Source organism: Crocodylus porosus, unplaced genomic scaffold (assembly GCF_001723895.1).
Source record: "Crocodylus porosus isolate Cpor-Errol unplaced genomic scaffold, CroPor_comp1, whole genome shotgun sequence".
Classification (NCBI taxonomy): domain Eukaryota; kingdom Metazoa; phylum Chordata; order Crocodylia; family Crocodylidae; genus Crocodylus; species Crocodylus porosus.
In genome coordinates this window covers 58,189,495-58,207,500 of record NW_017728948.1, presented here as the reverse complement: position 1 = coordinate 58,207,500, position 18,006 = coordinate 58,189,495, and positions in this window count along the sequence as shown.

The following is an 18,006-nucleotide window of genomic DNA, read 5'->3' as shown; positions in this document are numbered from 1 at the left end:
GTCAAGGAGATAGGTGCAGGGGTTCTGCGACCCTGCACCCCTAGCTGCTGACAAGCAAAACTTGTGACATGGGTGCTTGTGCAACTGACTGTCTCTGTCTTGGTGCAGCTGATTATTTCCTCTCCTTAGTCTGTGGTTTTGTAGGTGTTAATCATTGCTAATTAACTAATTACCTAGTAGCTAAATACTGTGTATTGAGCTGGTCCCTGAGTGAATCATGATTGATTGGTAACTGGTAACACAGTAGCTTTGCAGCCAGACCTGCAGTAGTTCCCCATCCCAACCCTGTGCCCCAAGACAGACACAGTTGCACAAGCAGCCACATCACAAGTTTTGCCTGTTTGCAGCCAGAGTTGCAGGGCCCCAGAACCCCTGCACTTATCTCCTCGACAGCTGGCAGGCTCAGCAAATGGGTGTACGAGGACCTGATGGTGTTTAACACTGAAAAATGCAAGGTTCTCCACCCTGGGAGGAAAAACCTATAGCATCCTTATGGACTCGGCAGTGCTACACTGGCTAGTACTATGGATGAAAGAGACTTGGGGGTCATCATTGACCACAAGATGAACATGAGCCTGCAATGCAATGCTGCAGCTAGTAAAGCGACCAAAATGCTGGCTTGCATCCATAGATGCTTCTCAAGCAAATCCTGGGATGTCATTCTCCCCTTGTACTTGGCCTTGGTGATGCCGCAGCTAGAGTACTGTGTCCAGTTTTGGGCCCCATAATTCAAAGAGGATGTGGAGAAGCTTGAGAGAGTCCAGAGAAAAGCCACGTGCATGATCAGAGGTCAGGAAAACAGACCTTATGACGACAGGCTGAGAGCTATGGGGCTCTTTAGCCTAGAAAAGCGTATGCTCAGGGGTGATCTGATGGCCACCTATAAGTTTATCAGGGGTGACCACCAGGATCTGGGGGAACATTCATGCACCAGAGCGCCCCAAGGGATAATGAGGCTGAATGGTAATAAACTACTGCAAGACCGTTTCAGGCTGGACATAAGGAAGAATTTCTTTACTGTCCAAGCCCCCAAGGTCTGGAACAGCCTGCCATCAGAGGTGATTCAAGCACCTACATCGAACAGGTTCAAGAGCAATTTGGATGCTTATCTTGCTGGGATCCTATGACCCCAGCTGACTTCCTGCCCTTTGGGCAGGGGGCTGGACTCGATAAACTTCCGAGGTCCCTTCCAGCTCTAATGTCTATGAAATCTATGAAATTTACTGGACTCAGCATATGGGCAACTAGGTGAAATGTAATGGCCTGCAATGTAGAGTAACTTAGATTAAATGACTTAGTAGTCTCTTCTGGCTTTAAATTCAATAAATCTATGAACCTTAAATAAATTATCCATGCTTACTGAATCTACAAAACTGTACTTAAATTCTTCAATATACACCATCTTCATTGACAAATACTTATTAAACTTCTCCCCAAATAGGGTTTCTCCTGAGAAATCTAAGGAATAGTCAATAGACTTCAATAATTGTTCATTGCTCAGACACTAAGCCACAGTTGAACCCTGGCTATCATTCTTGTTGCCATTTTATGGACTCTATGTGCATGGCCAGACAAGCATGCACTTGCATTTCCCTAGGGACAAACAGCAGTGGCATATAGCTGTGCTGCTTCACTTGTCCATGAGGAATGGCCCTGCAGCCTTATCTGGGATCCTGGAGGCCTCATGGTAAGGCAGCAGCACCAAGCTCGGTAAGCAGAGCCTGGCCAGCAGCTGGAGCATGGCTCTGGCGGGCCAGCTTCCAATTTTGGGTGGTGCACATGCACCACCCACTTTTTTTTGCTGTGTTTTGTTTAGATATTGGGAGTTCCCAGTATCTAATTTTGTTGCAGTGTGAAGAACGCTGTCAAGTGCACCATGTGCATTTTGCAGTGCCTCAAAAGCCTCTGAGGTACCGCAAAGCGTACACATTCATGCATTTGAATGCACCCTACGGATCCATGTACTTCAACATTTTCTTTCCCTGAGGTACATTATTATCACTATAAAATTAGTAGGGAGCAGAGGGGGAATGAGCAGCTATACTTTCTCCATTTTTCCTCAGCAATCATTGTGGTCCAGCAATTTGTTTGGAGTACATAAGTAGTAATTGGGTCTCCATGTGCTTAAATAAAAGCTGTAGTAATCTTTTTTTTTTCCTGCACTTGGCAACTTGCAGAAACAAGCCCTAGAAATCCGGCTTCTTCTCCCTGTATAGCCTTTGCCAGTGAACTTTTTGATTCTGCAGTTTATCTCCCATGGCCAGAAGACATGTGGCTGCTGACAACAGCATACCAGCTAGAGATGTAACAGATGGAGAGGGTACACTAAAACTTTAGATTTCTGCATATATTAGGCTGTAATACTCCACCTGGGACTCACATTTCCTTCGTGCTTCAACAAATCTCTCTTCAGAGTTTAAGGCAACCTCGCTTTTCTGCTTTATAAGAAGTCTCTCACAAATTACTAAATATGTGGGCAAAACATTTTAGTCCACCTTTTGCTTAAACATATTTAATCTCTGCAGGGGCACATTTTCACCTTCAAAATTTAAGCTACACAGAGAAGAGAATGCAATAGAAAGAACAGATAATGTTTCAATTCAAGCAGATTAATAATAGAGTCCTATTAAGGTAATCATATGTTTATGGAACAAAACAATTAAAAAAGTTAACTGTTTTGGATTGCTATGATTCTTAACCTGAAACCTCATAAATCTTGGAAAGTTAGTATTGTAGTGGCTACTTTTTAATTTAACTGCCTGATTCACTGTGGGTTGATAATATATAAAGTAACAAATGACAGAATTCAAACACTACTAAAACATCCTTTAATCGTTTTTGCAGCTGTCATCTTGTATCACAATCTTTTCAACAATTTGGGCTATACATAAAAATATTCATACCACTTGGTTTGTGCTACATTATAGGTCCAATAAATTATATTTTTTCCCAAAAAACCCTCAAGTGCTTGCAGTTACAAACTCCAAGTACTGTATGTCCAGTACCAGAAGGAGACTGTTATCTTGTGACAAATACTATTTTAATTGCATTAGCTCTTAAATATAGCAGCACTGTGAGGCCAAACTTCTATATGGTGGGGATATTACATTAAGAATTTCTTCCCCATTAATTTGATTCATGGAATTGTTTACTTTTTGCCAAACTGGAAGTGATATATTTATAATATAGAATGCAAATGAAAAATAGGATTTGTTCACAGACACTGTAGTGCAAGATCTGCCTGGCACAGCTGAAAAGAAAGCATCAGCCTAAATCTGACTTTAATTTTATTAAAATGGTTATTCAAATATTGCAACATGGAAAATTAAATTGTAGATACTGAATTCTGGAAGAGCTTTGGGTCATTTAAAAAATACATTTTGATACAGAGTTATGCTACATATACACATTGCTTTCTAGCTCATGAATCACAGCAAAAAAAGGAGTATTCCAGAGTAAACAGCATTATTGCAATGTTTAGTTCACTAGATGATTGCATCCAACAACTGCTAATATTATATTCTAGTATTAGCAGTGGCAGGAAAAATAATAAGTGGGAAGAACCAAGGAAAAAAGCAAAATAAGGGGATTTATTCTTTTCTGAACACTTGTCTATTACTCCTACTAACTTCATTAAGAAATTTGTGCATATCAAGGGTCAAATTATTTTTGCCAGCTGTGTGGACAACCTAGCAAGGGAAAAAAGTGATGGAGAAGTTGATGGAGAAAAGCATTCTTCACACTGGGTAAATCTACATGTGCATTTATGCCAGCTTAAATTTACTGTGCAGTAAATTACTCTGCACTAAGAGAATAGGCCAGCATCAACATGTGGAGGAGTTAAAACCCAATAACACTGTGTGAGGACTAACTTAGGACTCAAGTTCATAGATTTGTAGATGCAAGTTAGTCCCAAGTTAATCCACACACAGTGTTACTGTGCAGTAAGGCATCTACTACTGTGCAGTAATTAATCAGGCATAAATTTGACACCTGCATGATGCAGGTATCAGATTTGCACTCAAGTTGGCATAATTCACCATATTTACTATTGAGTATGGGCATGCACATGTAGACGTGTGCCCGTACTGTACAGTAATTTTGGTCACTAAGCAGTAAATGAGCACTTATAGATATACCCAGTGTCTCAGACAGGGAATGATGTAATGAACCTGACCAGGACCCACTGAAATCAATGGAAACATTTCTTTACCTTCAATGAACTCTGAATCAGCCTTTTACTCCAATTTCCAGTGCACAGACTATTAAAGTGCACATGGAACCACAGAAATCGAAAAAGCACATTTGGTTCTGTGGAAATGAAATCTTGCCTACCCGTTGTCCTTCCACCAATGTGATACTTGCACCTGAAGGACATGTTAGTATGAAGACTGCCATATTGCAGTTCCAGTGTACTAATCTGGGCATGATGACCCTGGTATCCCCACTTTGATGAGGTTGTCCCTCCCCTACCTGAGCAGGAGTCCCATCTGAGAAATGTCCTTTCATACACAAAGGCATGAGTTTTGACACATGAATAGACTTAAAGAAGAGTTATGGCATACTTTTAAACTAAAAATTATCAATGTTAGTAATAGAATAAGAAATAAATAAAGGTGTAAATGGAATAAATAATGATGATTGATATTAGCTTGAACTGATAGGAGCAATGCAAGATTATCTGTATTTAGTTTATCCAGTGCTAAGCATAAATGTAGAAAGAAGAAAGCCTTGCCAGAAGAAGGCAACCAATTATATGGGTAGTATATTTAAAAAGTAGGCCAAGTTAGAAAATAAAATCAGAAAAAAAAACCCCATGAGAATTAAAAAAAAAAAATTGTAATTCTGATGATCAGGCTTGTAATCAGTGGGCAGGTTAATAGAAATCTTTAGCATTTCTTAGAGTATTTTATTCAATATTTAGTTTCCCATGGCTGATTAGTCTCCATATCTGGCCATGGACAATGGATCTTTGAAATCTTCTGCACTGTATTTAGTGCTGAATTGGACCACTTTTGACTAAATAATATCACATTTTAGTGCTTAGTGCTGTGAATGAGCTGAGCTATTTATCAGTATGCTTTGTATTACACACATGCTATTAATATAGAATATCTGCTGCTTTAAACTCTGTTTTCCAGGCTCCATTTGATCCACAGATATAGAAGTGTCATGTGCTTTGGGAACTGTGTAAAATTGTTCAGTGACTTCTGTTAACATTCATTGTAAACATGGAAAATGCAGTTATGAAGAGGGGCTAGGAGCTCTTTTGAACCCTTGCAAACAAATACTTTGTGATTCTTTCCTCCAGTGTGCTTTTATTCAATCCACGATTCCTTCATGCTGTGCTTATATGGTTGCTTCAGTTAGGTACAAGAAAGAAAAAAAAAGATATCATAACTGAATGCACTGACTAGATATAGGAATGTGCAAAATGTGTGCCTGCACAGGCAAGAACTGAGAGTTTTTGGAACACCTTATACCCATCCGAGAGTGACCAGAGCTGAGTAGTTTGGCAAGAGACTTAAGCCATTCCCTGTCTGAGACAGACTGTTGAGGATGCCTCTCTCCATCACATTGAAGATTTCTAGCCATAAAACATAAATCTATCATGACTTCTGTTTGCAGTCACCAACTTCTGGACCATAAAGGTAGTCTCACAGTCAAAAACTGATGAATAAGCAAAGTTTTGTCCCATTTTTTACCCAATTCGCATCTTGGAAGGTAAGAAACTTTAGTGTTGTCTCACTTGGATTGCTTGACAAGCTGATCTGAAAAATGTTTGATTTTGTTTTCTTATAGCTAAAGTGAGGCTACACCATGAACAACCCAGATTGTCAAACTGTAATTTGTTAGTATTATAAATATGAAGAGAGCAAGTGTCACCAGATGGTGCTATTATATATCATCTTCTAACTTCTTTTTGTGAGTCTGATGGAACGATTTTAGACTTAGTAAACATACTGCATTGGGTAAATTTTGGTTTATGTAAGTTCTGTGTACAGCTGCCTTCTGGAAGAGGGCTGAGTGAGCTGCAGGAATAGATTCAATTACTGGGGCAGGATTAATCTCTGGAAGCTAGGCATTGACACTGAGCCAAGCTTCCTGTGACAGACAAACAGACAGACAGACAGAGACACTGGCTTCCCTGGAACAACAAAGTGACCTGCAAGGCCTCAGAATTCTGTTCCTTAAGCAACATCAATGACAGGAGAAACCACTGCATTATTTATGCATTGAACAGTCATTGGGCACAGTGCATAAACAGTGATGCAATCTGGAACAGAAGCTCAACATTTTGGCTTCCCAGCTGGATACTTGATCTCTAGGCTACATGACTCTCCTTCCTTCTGCTCTCTTTGGCCCCATGAATCTTGCATTCCTTTCTACACATGGGCAGAGCTTCAACAGGTGCATTTGAGAGTGCTTTCTTTCATCTAACCTAATCTGGCCTATAGGCTGGTGGCTAGAGCACATTCCTGGGAAGCAAGAAATATAGGTTTGAACCACCTCATGCTGAATGCCTTCCATGAGCACAGAGGTGATTAGCTGTATTAATCTGAAGTCAGAGGCCACCTGGTTCAGAAAGACATAAACCACTTTATTAACTGACATAAAACTGACAGACTGTGAAAATAAACTGACAAGCTGTGATGTAGATGATTATATAGTCAGGTGGGTAGCAAATTGGCTTAGGGGTTGCACCCAGACAGTGGTGGTGGACAGGTCGATATCTACCTGGAAGGCTGTGGGTGGTGGAGTCCTGCAAAGCTTTGCCCTTGGATTGGTGCTATTCAGTGTCGTCATCAGTGACTTGGATGAGGTAGTAGAGAGCACCCTGTCCAAGCTCGCAAATGATACCAAATTATGGGGCAAAGTTAACACAGCGGAGGGTAGGGAATGGATCCAGGTGGATCTGGACAGGTTGGAAAAATGGGCAGAACAAAATAGGATGCAATTCAACAAAGACAAATGCAAAGTGCTGCACCTGGGCAAAAGAACCACCAACACTTACAGGCTGGGGGATGACCTTCTCAACCGCACAGCAGTGGAAAGGGATCTTAGAGTCAAAGTTGACTCCAAGATGAACATGAGTCATCGGTGTGACGAAGTAATCAACAAGGCTAACCGTGCTTTATCATGCATTAGCAGAGGTATGACTGTAACAGACTCCCTCCCTAGTGGCACTTTTTTTTTTTGCATATGAGATGCAACCCTGAAGTCCCTTAATGTTTAATTTATCTCGTTCATCTCATATTCTACCTTTACTCACCTGCCACATCTTGATATAAATATTAGTTAGATGTTCTTACAAATGGGAGACTGCTTATTGTAATTCTATGTTGTGGTTCTCAGCCACCACGGACCTTGTCCTCCTTCTTTCTCTAGCTAGGCCTATCAGTTGAAACCTACCATATAGGGTTTGACTCTGAAGCGCTAGCTCCTTAATCATAGTCCTCCTTTTGTTTTCAACCTGGAGCCCAGGCTTTCTAGCCCAGAGACCTGTCCACTGGGCATAGAGTCAGTAAGCTGCAAGTTCTAGTCTGAGCAGCAGCCCAAAGCTCCTACTGCCCAAGGACACCCTTTCCTTTAGCTTGGGCTACTAGCTGAGATCTCCCCACTGGGACCCAGCTTAAAAGTCCTGCAACCAGCTCTGAGCTACAGGCCCTATATGGCTGCATACTCTAGTGTACTAGGACCTTTGGCTTTTTATGACAGTGCCCAAGGTGCTAAGGGGGCCTCCTCCCCTACAGCCTCAACCACAAACCACCAGTGTCAATCAATCAAAAAATATAAACAATATGTCCATGGGCTATAACTGCCACAAAAAAATAATTAAAGAAGGCAGCATGCCAGCTTACATTTTTCCCAGGCTCTATGCTTCTGCTTCCCATTGTTTGTTACGGTCCTTCTTCTGGGGGTGCTGCCACTTCTCTGAGGGTCCTCAGCAGTTCCCCTCCCACAGCAGCTGGACAGGTTGCCAAGCCTCTCTGTGGAGCTCTTCTACAAAAATTCCTTCCCCCTTGGCTGCTAGCCCCAACTACTGCTAAGCCCAGGGTTTTTATAGTTCTGGCCTGCCCTCTTCTGGTCACCTGACTAGCCAGCCAGGCTCAGCCTTTAACCCACACCCTGCCAGGAGTCTGTGCCCAGAAGGTTCTGGTGTTAAAGGGACCAGCCTGCTTTCTGGTAACAGGGCTAGTGTTCCCTGTTACCATGACAAACAGGTCCAGGGAGGTGATGCTTCCCCTTTATGCTCAGTCTGCAGTTGGAGTATTCATCCAGTTTTGGGTGCTGCACTTCAAGAGGGATGTGCAGAATCTTGAGAGGGTTCAAAGGAGGGCCACTTGTATGGTCACAGGCCTGCAGGCAAGGCCCTATGAGGAGAGACTGAGGGACCTAGATCTCTTCAGCCTCTGCAAGAGAAGGCTGAGAGCTGATTTTTTGGCTGCATATAAATTCATCAAGGGAGGGAAGCAGGGAATAGGAGATGCTCTATTTACTAGAGCACCCCCTGGAATAACTAGGAACAATGGCCACAACTTGACATAGAGCAGATTTAGTCTGGACATTAGAAAGAACCTCTGCACAATAACGGTTTCTCTCCCCTACCTTGGAAGTTTTTAGAGGAGACTGGACAAGCACCTAGTTGGGGTTATCTGACCACAGCACTCTTTCCTGCCTGGGACAGGGGGTTGGACTCAATGACCTACTGAGGTCCCTTCCAACCCTAACATCTATGAATTAGACATATCTGCACAGGGACAGAGCTCCCACTTGAGCAGTGCTGTTGCCTGCAAAAACACATGCTTTTTCTGAACCAGTTAGTCTCTAAGGTGCCACATGCCTCTGGCTAAGGGGAGTGTTGAACTCCAAGTGCACTGATCTGCTTCTAAGGCTTCTTGCTTGTAAATTCATAACTACTTCACCTTGTGCATGTTTTTCTTGGAAGTATATACTGCTATGTATGAGTTATGCAAACAACCTCTCTTCCTTCGTTTTCTTCTCTTCTCCTCCTATAAAGCCAAGGTAGCTTGATTTTTTAGTTTTTAAACTGGAGAACCATTTATGCTTAAATGGAAACCATCTAATAGCAACAGATTCATTTCTGATTCATGTTTGTATTCAAATAAGCTCATTTTTACACCACTGGCATATACACCAGTTAATAGCATTTTTATCCTCGTCACATTTCTGCTTAGCACTGGACAGACTAGATGCAGGCAATCTTGCAATGCTCCCATCCCACTGTTCCTACTGACTTTTTAAACTAAAGCCTCCAAAAAATAAAATAATGTCTTGTTTTCTTTATCTGTGCTACAGACATTCACCTAAATTCTTATTTTCATGTTTCATTACTTTCTCTCCTTCACACCTTTAATTTTATCACTGTTTGACTATTTTGAGCATTTAGCTTGTTTCAAGTCACCTGCTGTTCATAATCTTCCTGCCTTTTGGGGCCAAAATATCACCTATTGATGATACAAAGCTCAAAGATATTGCACACATGGAGAAGAATCATAATATTACACATAAAGGATTCAGTAAATTTATGTAGTGGAGCAATAAAAATGGTAAGAAATTTAACAGCAGTTAAACAGTACAAAGTTCACAACATCTAAATGCATTTTAGGACTAATACCAAGAACTTTTGCCATAAGGTGAGGTCTCATAAACAGAAAGAAATGCACAGAGAACAAGACTTGAATAAACTGATGCAACATAGGATGACCAGCTGTAAATAAGGCAATCCAATACTACTGTATATTAACTTGTTTTAAGGCATATTAGCTTGGCTAGTTTCACTTTGGCAAAAATGAAGGTTGAGAAAAGTATTAATTTTTACAAGTGCATTCAAGGGATAAATATTAGAGAGGGAGAAGAAGTTTTTGAGTCAAAGTACAATAATAATACAAGATGAAACAGATACAAATTCATCACAAATATAAACTGCAAATTAGAATAAAGGCTCTAACAAGCAGAGGAGTGAAGCTTTAGCATAGCCTAAAAAAGGGGGCTGGGAGCAGAAAGCAAAGCAGATCTGGCAGGAGAAGGATGGCACTTGAGAAGAGTGGTATAGAAGATATTGTGTGGTAGGATGGTGTTATAAGTAACATCAACATGTCGTATATGGATTTATATGGAGTATTTGATTTCTTTATTAAGGGGCTGAAAGAAAACTTAGTGCAAGATCCTACATTTCAGGGCTTCTGCTGGTCACCTGTAGTATCCATGAATAATTTTATTTTTGCTGTGAATGCATTAATAGCTCTGAGAAGAATTTTTTTCCTACTTCCCTCTAAACCATTGGATTTGGCTATAGTCAGAGGGAATTTAACTGGAATGTGTTGGTGCTTCTTATGAGATATACAAATCACTCAGGTGCATATTTTGGTGGGTCTAGCTCAACTGCATAGGGTCAAACTGATTGTGAGATAGGAGGTCAGGAAGTTTTCCAGTGGTCAGATTAGCAAAGTCCACAGCGTGAAAGTGGAGGAGGTTTCTTCCTCAGGAAAGCTGGGAATGGTCCTCTGTTACAATATTTTAACCTAACTTCTTTCCTTTCATTGCAGTGGTAAGGCATTTGCAGTGCCATTGTTTCCTTTTCTAGTCACCTGTAACAAATTCAGTTTTTTGTTTTAAAAGGGTGCTTTATGGCTGAGATATGTGAGAAGATCCATAGTAGATAGTCTTGTCATTCCTTTTTGAGAAATTATTGTCTACAAATTGAGGGGACTGGACTCAATAGTCCAGAAGGCCCATTCTAACCCTGTTAGTTTAAATGTCTGCTAAGACAGTGGTTCTCAACTTTTTTAGGCTCTAGGCACCCCTTGGAAAATACCAGCTCTTTGTTTTCACTCTTTTTTGACTGCAGAAAAATAAAATTGAAAAGTTTTTCTGTTACAGAACTCAGAAAGACCACAATGTATTTCTATTTGAAATTTCTGGGTTAACGTCATGACTCATGATTGTAAACCTAACAGTACTAACATTGTGTGGTACTCTGTGGCATCCATGAAAGGATCTCCGGGTACCCTAGGGTGCCATGACACCCTAGCTGAGAATCACTGTGCTAGGATATTTTCTCCTCTATGCTTTATCATTCTCATGATAGTTTCCACATTCTTCAAATCACTTCAAATCTTATTAGCTATTTCCTATTACGATGTCTTCAACAATCTCTTCCTCTGTGATTTGCAGACTTTATTGATGTCTAGTGGTTTATTACAGTTAATTACAGTTTATGAATAACCTTTTCCTCCCTGCAAAAAGGAAATCTTTTAAACATGTTTCAGGTATCATTCACCAACTGGACCACTGAAATCAATTTGCTCTTTCCATAAAAATAGTCTGCTGAATCTTCATTTAGGGAAATAAATGCCATACTTCTTTTATCAATTCCATTAATTTTTCACTTGGTGGGATTTTGGCAGCATCCACATTTTTAATTAATTTCTTATTTGCTTTTCACAGATTGCTGAGTCATAAGTCCATGTGCCTAACCTAAGTTCCATTTTTTTAAATTTCACTACTTCCGCAGATCCTCAACCAGAATTTTCAAAGAGTCCTGAGAACAACACAAAATCTTAATGTTTACTACTCTAAATTCAGAACTTGTTTTTACTCTCTTTAATACTATTTAGTTGTCTTCCTCCAGAATGATGTTGTTACCTTCTCTCTTCACTGTTAATTCCTTGCTCTACATCTGGCTGACAGGTTTGAAAAAATCAGAAAAAGCTGTAGCTAGCTGGGGAATGTGTACAGAAGTGATAGTTGAATTAAGAAAGACAGGCTGCTATAAGCAGATACGTGATTATTAGGATTATAGTTAATGGCCAAGGAAGAAATATAGGCAGCATAATGAAATTAGAGGAGTTATGAAAACTGGCTTGTTAGAACTTAATGAGGGAAATGGTTATATCCCCCCAGCGTCCAATCAGGCTTTTTCCAGCAATCTGATTGATAGGTTAGTTTGAGTGACAACACCCTGTGTACCTCAAATTTTAGGGAAACACCTTTAGTATATATCCTATAATGACATAAAAAATGTGTTCCCAACATACTTTGTTAAAACAAAAGCAACCCCCTATCCAAAGTAAACAAAACCATTGTTAAAACTATTTAATCCATAAATACCTAGTTGCATCATTATGTCCCTGGTACATGCAAATATGGGTGATCAGTTGTTTTGCTTCTCTGCATGTCCTTAGTGTTTCAAAGAGTAGAAGAAACAAAAGGAATAAAGCCCATGTGAGCAATAAACAGCTAAATCTATTGTTTGAAATTAAATAGGCTCTTGAAGTATATCTGAAAACAATTTTTAAACAAAATAATCTGTAAGACCTACTGTTGGCTGTGCCTTTATATGGTTTGGGGATCCTGTAAGCTTGCGGTACCCCTTTTGCATATCACAGACAGTGGCCCAGCCATTTGTCCTAGTCCTTTTCAAATTTGACTGATTCCAGTGTTCTTCCTTGATACTGAATTATTTCCACAGATCCACATCTTGAAGAAATCTCTGAAAAGCTCTCAAGTTCTAAATAATGCTTGTAAAGATTTGTATGCAAACATCATGATAAAGAACATAAAAAGGCCCCCAGGCTCTTCTTTCTCAAGTCATACCAGTCCATACTGGAAGGCGTAAAACTCACAAGGGTGTTCTCACTCCAAAATAGTGGTTTTAGGAGGAGGGGGATGAGGTTTTTTTCTGTTTGTTTCCCCCCCTAATGTCAACAGAATCAAATTAGCATTTAATTTAATTTCCAGTAATAGGAGTCCAAAAAAACTCCCCCCCACCCCCCAGATTCATAACAAAGTGATCAGCGAAGTCTAGAGGCTGAACTAAACATTGCCTAATCTTTCATATCTTTTCAAACTTTCTTTAAAAAGATAAAAGCCCTTTCTTAAATGTGGGTACCGAAACATACCTTATAGCCTTGTGGTGGTCACATATGGCCTGAGTAAATTTCATCACACCCCTTTTCATAGGCAACTGGTAGAGGGGCACATGTCCCACCTGTGAAATTGGCTCCCACCAGCTTCTGTGGACGGTTGCCTCTTGCCCCATGCCCCCCCCCCCCGCTGATGCCACTGCCAGCTTCTGTTGGCAGTCAGTGCTCACCACCCTGCTGCCACTGTCAGCTTTTGTGGGTGGTTGCTGCTCGCCACCCCTCCACACCACCACTGCCACCTCTGGCTTATATGGGTCACCCATGCTTCTTTTGTTCACTGTGGCTGAACAATTAAGATCTCTAAAAAAATATTCTGAAGTCTCAGAAAGTAGTAACTTCTATCGAAATTCACTCCTGCCCCCCTTAACTTCTGAGGCTGTGTGCCAGGGCTGTCCAGCTTCTCAGTGGCTGGGGGCCACATGCTGTACAGGCCACAGATTTGCGGGGCACATGCTATGCAGCCATGTGCCATATCGGTGGCCTCCTGTCCCAACACATGAGCAGCCCAGCTTGCCCCACCATTTGAGGTCTCACAGACAACTTAAGGAGACTCAGCAAAGGATTTAATATTTATATGCTTATCAAAAGGGCCTGAGTTATACAAATTAATGGCAATTAATATTTCAAAAGGGAGATTAAACCTTGAGTTGCTGGGCTTAAAACAGTCTCTAACAAAACAAAATCAAGATAGAACCCATGTAAGGGGACAGATTAACTTTCTGACTATGAAGGATGGTCAGGCATTGGAATAAGTTACCCAGAGAAGTTATGGAAACTCTATCCCTGGAAACTTTCAAAAGCAGGTTAGACAGACACTTGGCAGGGATGCATTAGTCAGGAATGGTCCTGCCTTAAGGTGGGAGCTGGACAAGATGACCTTATGAGGTTCCTTCCGGCCCTACTTTCCTAGGATGTTATGATTATGACCTGGAATGCCAGTTACAGATATCTCATGTTATCCTCTGAAACTACCAGCTACTGTCAAGTTATAGAACTAAAAGCACTGTTAGTCACATCCAGGAAAACTTAATTTGGTATATATTTCTGATGTACAATCATAGTATAATTTAAACCCTAACTCAAGACAAACCACAAGTCAAAGTGAATTCTAAACCAATAAATGGAAAGGCTTAAAATGCAATATGAAATAGATAAACAATTGCTGTATTTAGTAGGTAATAATCTAGTGGATGTTTGAGCAAGCTTCCCAAAGAAGCAAACAAGCAATTAAAAACTCAGGTAGGTATTTTGGATTATATCCTATATACCTTTAAAGATCAGGGTCTTGTCCCAAGTAATGTATGCATGTTGTTGGTTTTAATTTTTAAATCATTAAGTAACAGGGTGTATCTACATGATACATTTACTGCAGTTGCCTAATTAGCTCTGCAGTTAAATGTCAGTGTTTACACATGTGGTGTTATTAGGATAGAGTAAACTAATTAACTCCACCATAGGATAGTACTGCCAGCCACAAGTACTATTCTATTGTGAAGTTATTTACTCCACCACAATGCATGTGTAGACACTGACAGGGCCTAGCTGGGGCACAAGGGTGCTTCAGTGCAGGGGCTGCCTGCTGCCTAACACCTCACTGAAGCACCCTTGTGCCCCAGCCAGCCCCTCTGCAGCATGTTGATCTGGGTCAGAGCAGCTCCAGGCTACCAAGCTAACTCCTGAGGCCCTGTGCCAGTTGGGGCTGTTCCACCGCAGCTTAACATCTTGTCATCTTGGGCACATGTGCAAATGGTGCGTGCAGGAGCAAAAAAATTCAGTTCAGACTGTGCCAAAGTTTATTCAGGATGGTAATTGCACATGTAGATGTACCCAGGGACTACGCTAAATTCAATGCTCTTATGGAAGGGATCACAGTTTAGCTATTAAGACACTTTATTATAAAAGGATGATGGGGGAGGTGGGGGGATTGTTGAGTTGTGTAATGAGAAAGCTGGTTAAAAGTGCTTAAATCAAAGCAGAATAATGAAAATTGAAATCTCTAGATTCATCAGAGAAGTTATTTCAACATACCACTGTGTTTATACTCTAAGAAAGGGGCATATATTAAGACTTCATTTTAATGAGCTTATAAAGAGTTTCCAAATAATCAATTAATATGATGAATCAAAATAGATAAATTGCTTCATATTATGGTTTATTTCCATTTATTCCAGTGATTTTTTAATCAGGATAATGGGGCACTCTTTGAAGAATGCCACAGAAAATATGAGGAGATAAGCAAGGTGTGAGTAGATATGGAAAGAAGGACTGGCTCAGCCTCTCTCTTCTTGATTACTTTCTTGCCACTACTGCCTGGCCTCTCTGCAAGGAGGTGAGCACTGTAATAAATAAAATAGTTTTTGAAATGGGGTACTGCTCAAATCACAAAAGATATGGAGGGGTGCCTTGAGCATGATGAGGGTGAGGGGTGCCATGAGACTAAAAAGGTTGAGAACAATAGATCTATTGTATAGCATATTTCCTGAAAGGCTTACAATCATCCATAGCATGTACTATAATAGCATGCTTATAACATATAAAATAATTTATTTACCCTCTTTAATTATGTATAAATAGGAGTTTAATATAAATCATGAATTTAAAAAAAGAAACAGGAATATCCATATTCACATTTTATAAAAAATAACATACAAAAAATTAAACCTTGCTACATGGCATAAGACAGTTAATACAAGTTATAAAAAACACTGTATCGGGTTATACCATAATTATCCACTATGTCATTTTTGAACCTCCTTCTGGAGTATCAGTTATAAGCTGCTGTCCCACAAAGAATATTGTCCTGCCTACACCACTAGACTAGATTTCCTGTAGGAATCCTATGACTGTCTCAAAAAATCTACTATTTGGTTAATCATCTGAACTTCTACATGCCTGTTTAAACTGAATTGTTCTAACTCAAGATTTGTTTTGGTCATTAATTGAAACAAACAACACTTTTTTCAACCAATTCCCAAAAGTCAGTTTCCTCTGTAAGACAGGACAGTTCCATGAATCTTTGTTTAAAATGTTAGCTCTGCTGTGTTCTCAGAAAAGTTCAAGCAGTCTGAAAATGCCCACTTTTCTCTCTTTTTCTATATCTGCTTCAATTTAAAAAAAAAAACAACTCCTGTGAGCTAGCCAAACTTGTTCATAACCCAAAATTAGAAAACACCTTAATGAAGTTCATTATCTGTGAAAATTATAATTACATTATGAACAGAGAACAAGATGTTGACGCAGCAGTTTCTGATAGGTGGCATTTCAAGCATAAAATTATACACCCACTAACCAAAATATATGGTGGTAGTTTGAAACAAAGCAGAGTCTGAGTAATAGCATTCCTGTAAAGGAATATGTAGAAGAAGCTTTATGGGTAAAAGGTATACATAAAATATATACAATTTGCTGAAAAGACAATTAGTTTCTGTTTGTGGAGTCAATCAAAACAAGAAGAAATATGAACCATTCTCATATATTATTATTTATTAAAGAAGTATTAAAACTCGCAATGAGATAAGCTGCAATGACTTCAGTGATCCTTATAATCCCTGAAAACTATATTGATGTCATTCTCAGTGACCAAATATCAAGAAAGCTTTTTAAAAAGTTAATTGCTGGCAGTTAGGAATCATATTAACGTACAGCACCTAGGAATAGTATTGATATTGTACTAAAGCTCTAAACAAGTGGTCAAAGATTTTTTTTAAAGATAGATAACTCATATGAAAACTTCTCAGACATAAAGATAATTAAATCAACCTAGTCAATGTTGTCAATGTTGTTTTGCCATAATTATACAAAATTATTAATATCTGTCATTTCTGTACTGTAGCTACCTTCACTCCAAACAACCTTATCAGTTCTGGGACTCATGCCAAGTTGACTGACATACTCCTGTTAGACATTAGTGGACCTAAAATACAGCTCTATGAGTGTGTCTACACAAGAGACATTAATGTGCATTAGTTAAACTAATGTGCATTACTGGCATGTGTCTATACATACACACACTTAATGTACATTAACTTAGGCTAATCATGCCTAAATTTGATACCTGCAAATGCGATTAGTTTAGGAGTGATTAGTTAATGTGCATTAATGCATGTGTAGATGCACCCTGGAACTAACTTTAGTGCAGGGTCTGCCCTGCCACTAGGGGGCCAGCCTGAGCCCAGCTCCAGGGAACATCCAAGGGTTGGGGTGGTGGCATTTGCCGCAGGGCCTCTAGGCTTCTCCCCCCTCCCCTACCCCCCCGCAACCCAACTCTGGGCTTGAAGACCAAAACAGTGTAAATAGCTTTCCCCTTGTATATAGTTTTCCTCTTATATATAGTTTCCCACTTGTAAGTGGGTTTTATTGTTGTTGCATAGTGGTGGAGGGGCTCTGTTGGTTGAGGGGAGAACGGTTCTGTTTGTTGAGGGAAGAGGGCAGAGGGATGGGAGCCGATGTTGTGAGGATAACTTTTTTTGTTTTATCCATGTACATGTCCTGAGAGTAGTGCTGGGGGTGGGCAGGGGGTAGAGGGTATGTGAGCAGCAGGGCAGGCAAGCTGGAGCAAGGAGGAGGGTGTCAGACCACAGCAATCCTACAGCCAGTGCTCTGGCCCCTGCTGGCGGATGGGACTGCTGGGGTTGGGGCTGCTGGGGCCAGCAGAGCCAGGACCATGGTCAGTAGGAGTGTGGGGTGCTGGTCATCACTGGCAGGGGCTGGGCCAGAGCAGTGGGGCACTGGGCATCACTGGCAGGGGCAGCCCTGGTGTGGAAAGCCAGGATGGACAAGGAGGAATCAGCTGCTCCTGCACTGGAAATGAAGTGCCTGGACAGGGAAAGGGCTGGCCAGGGATCAGAGTTTCCCAGATGGCTGCCAGGTTCTGGCAGCTGGCTCTGGTTTCAAAATGGCTGCCAAGTGCTGGCATCCATATGGTAAGAGGCTGGAGCTCCCCCTGGTGGCCACAGGGGCACATGGCAGGGCTACAAGGACTTGTGCTTAACTTTAGACAACCTTAGTAGACACCTGCCAAAAAGTGCTTAATGCACATTAGCTTAATGCATGTTAA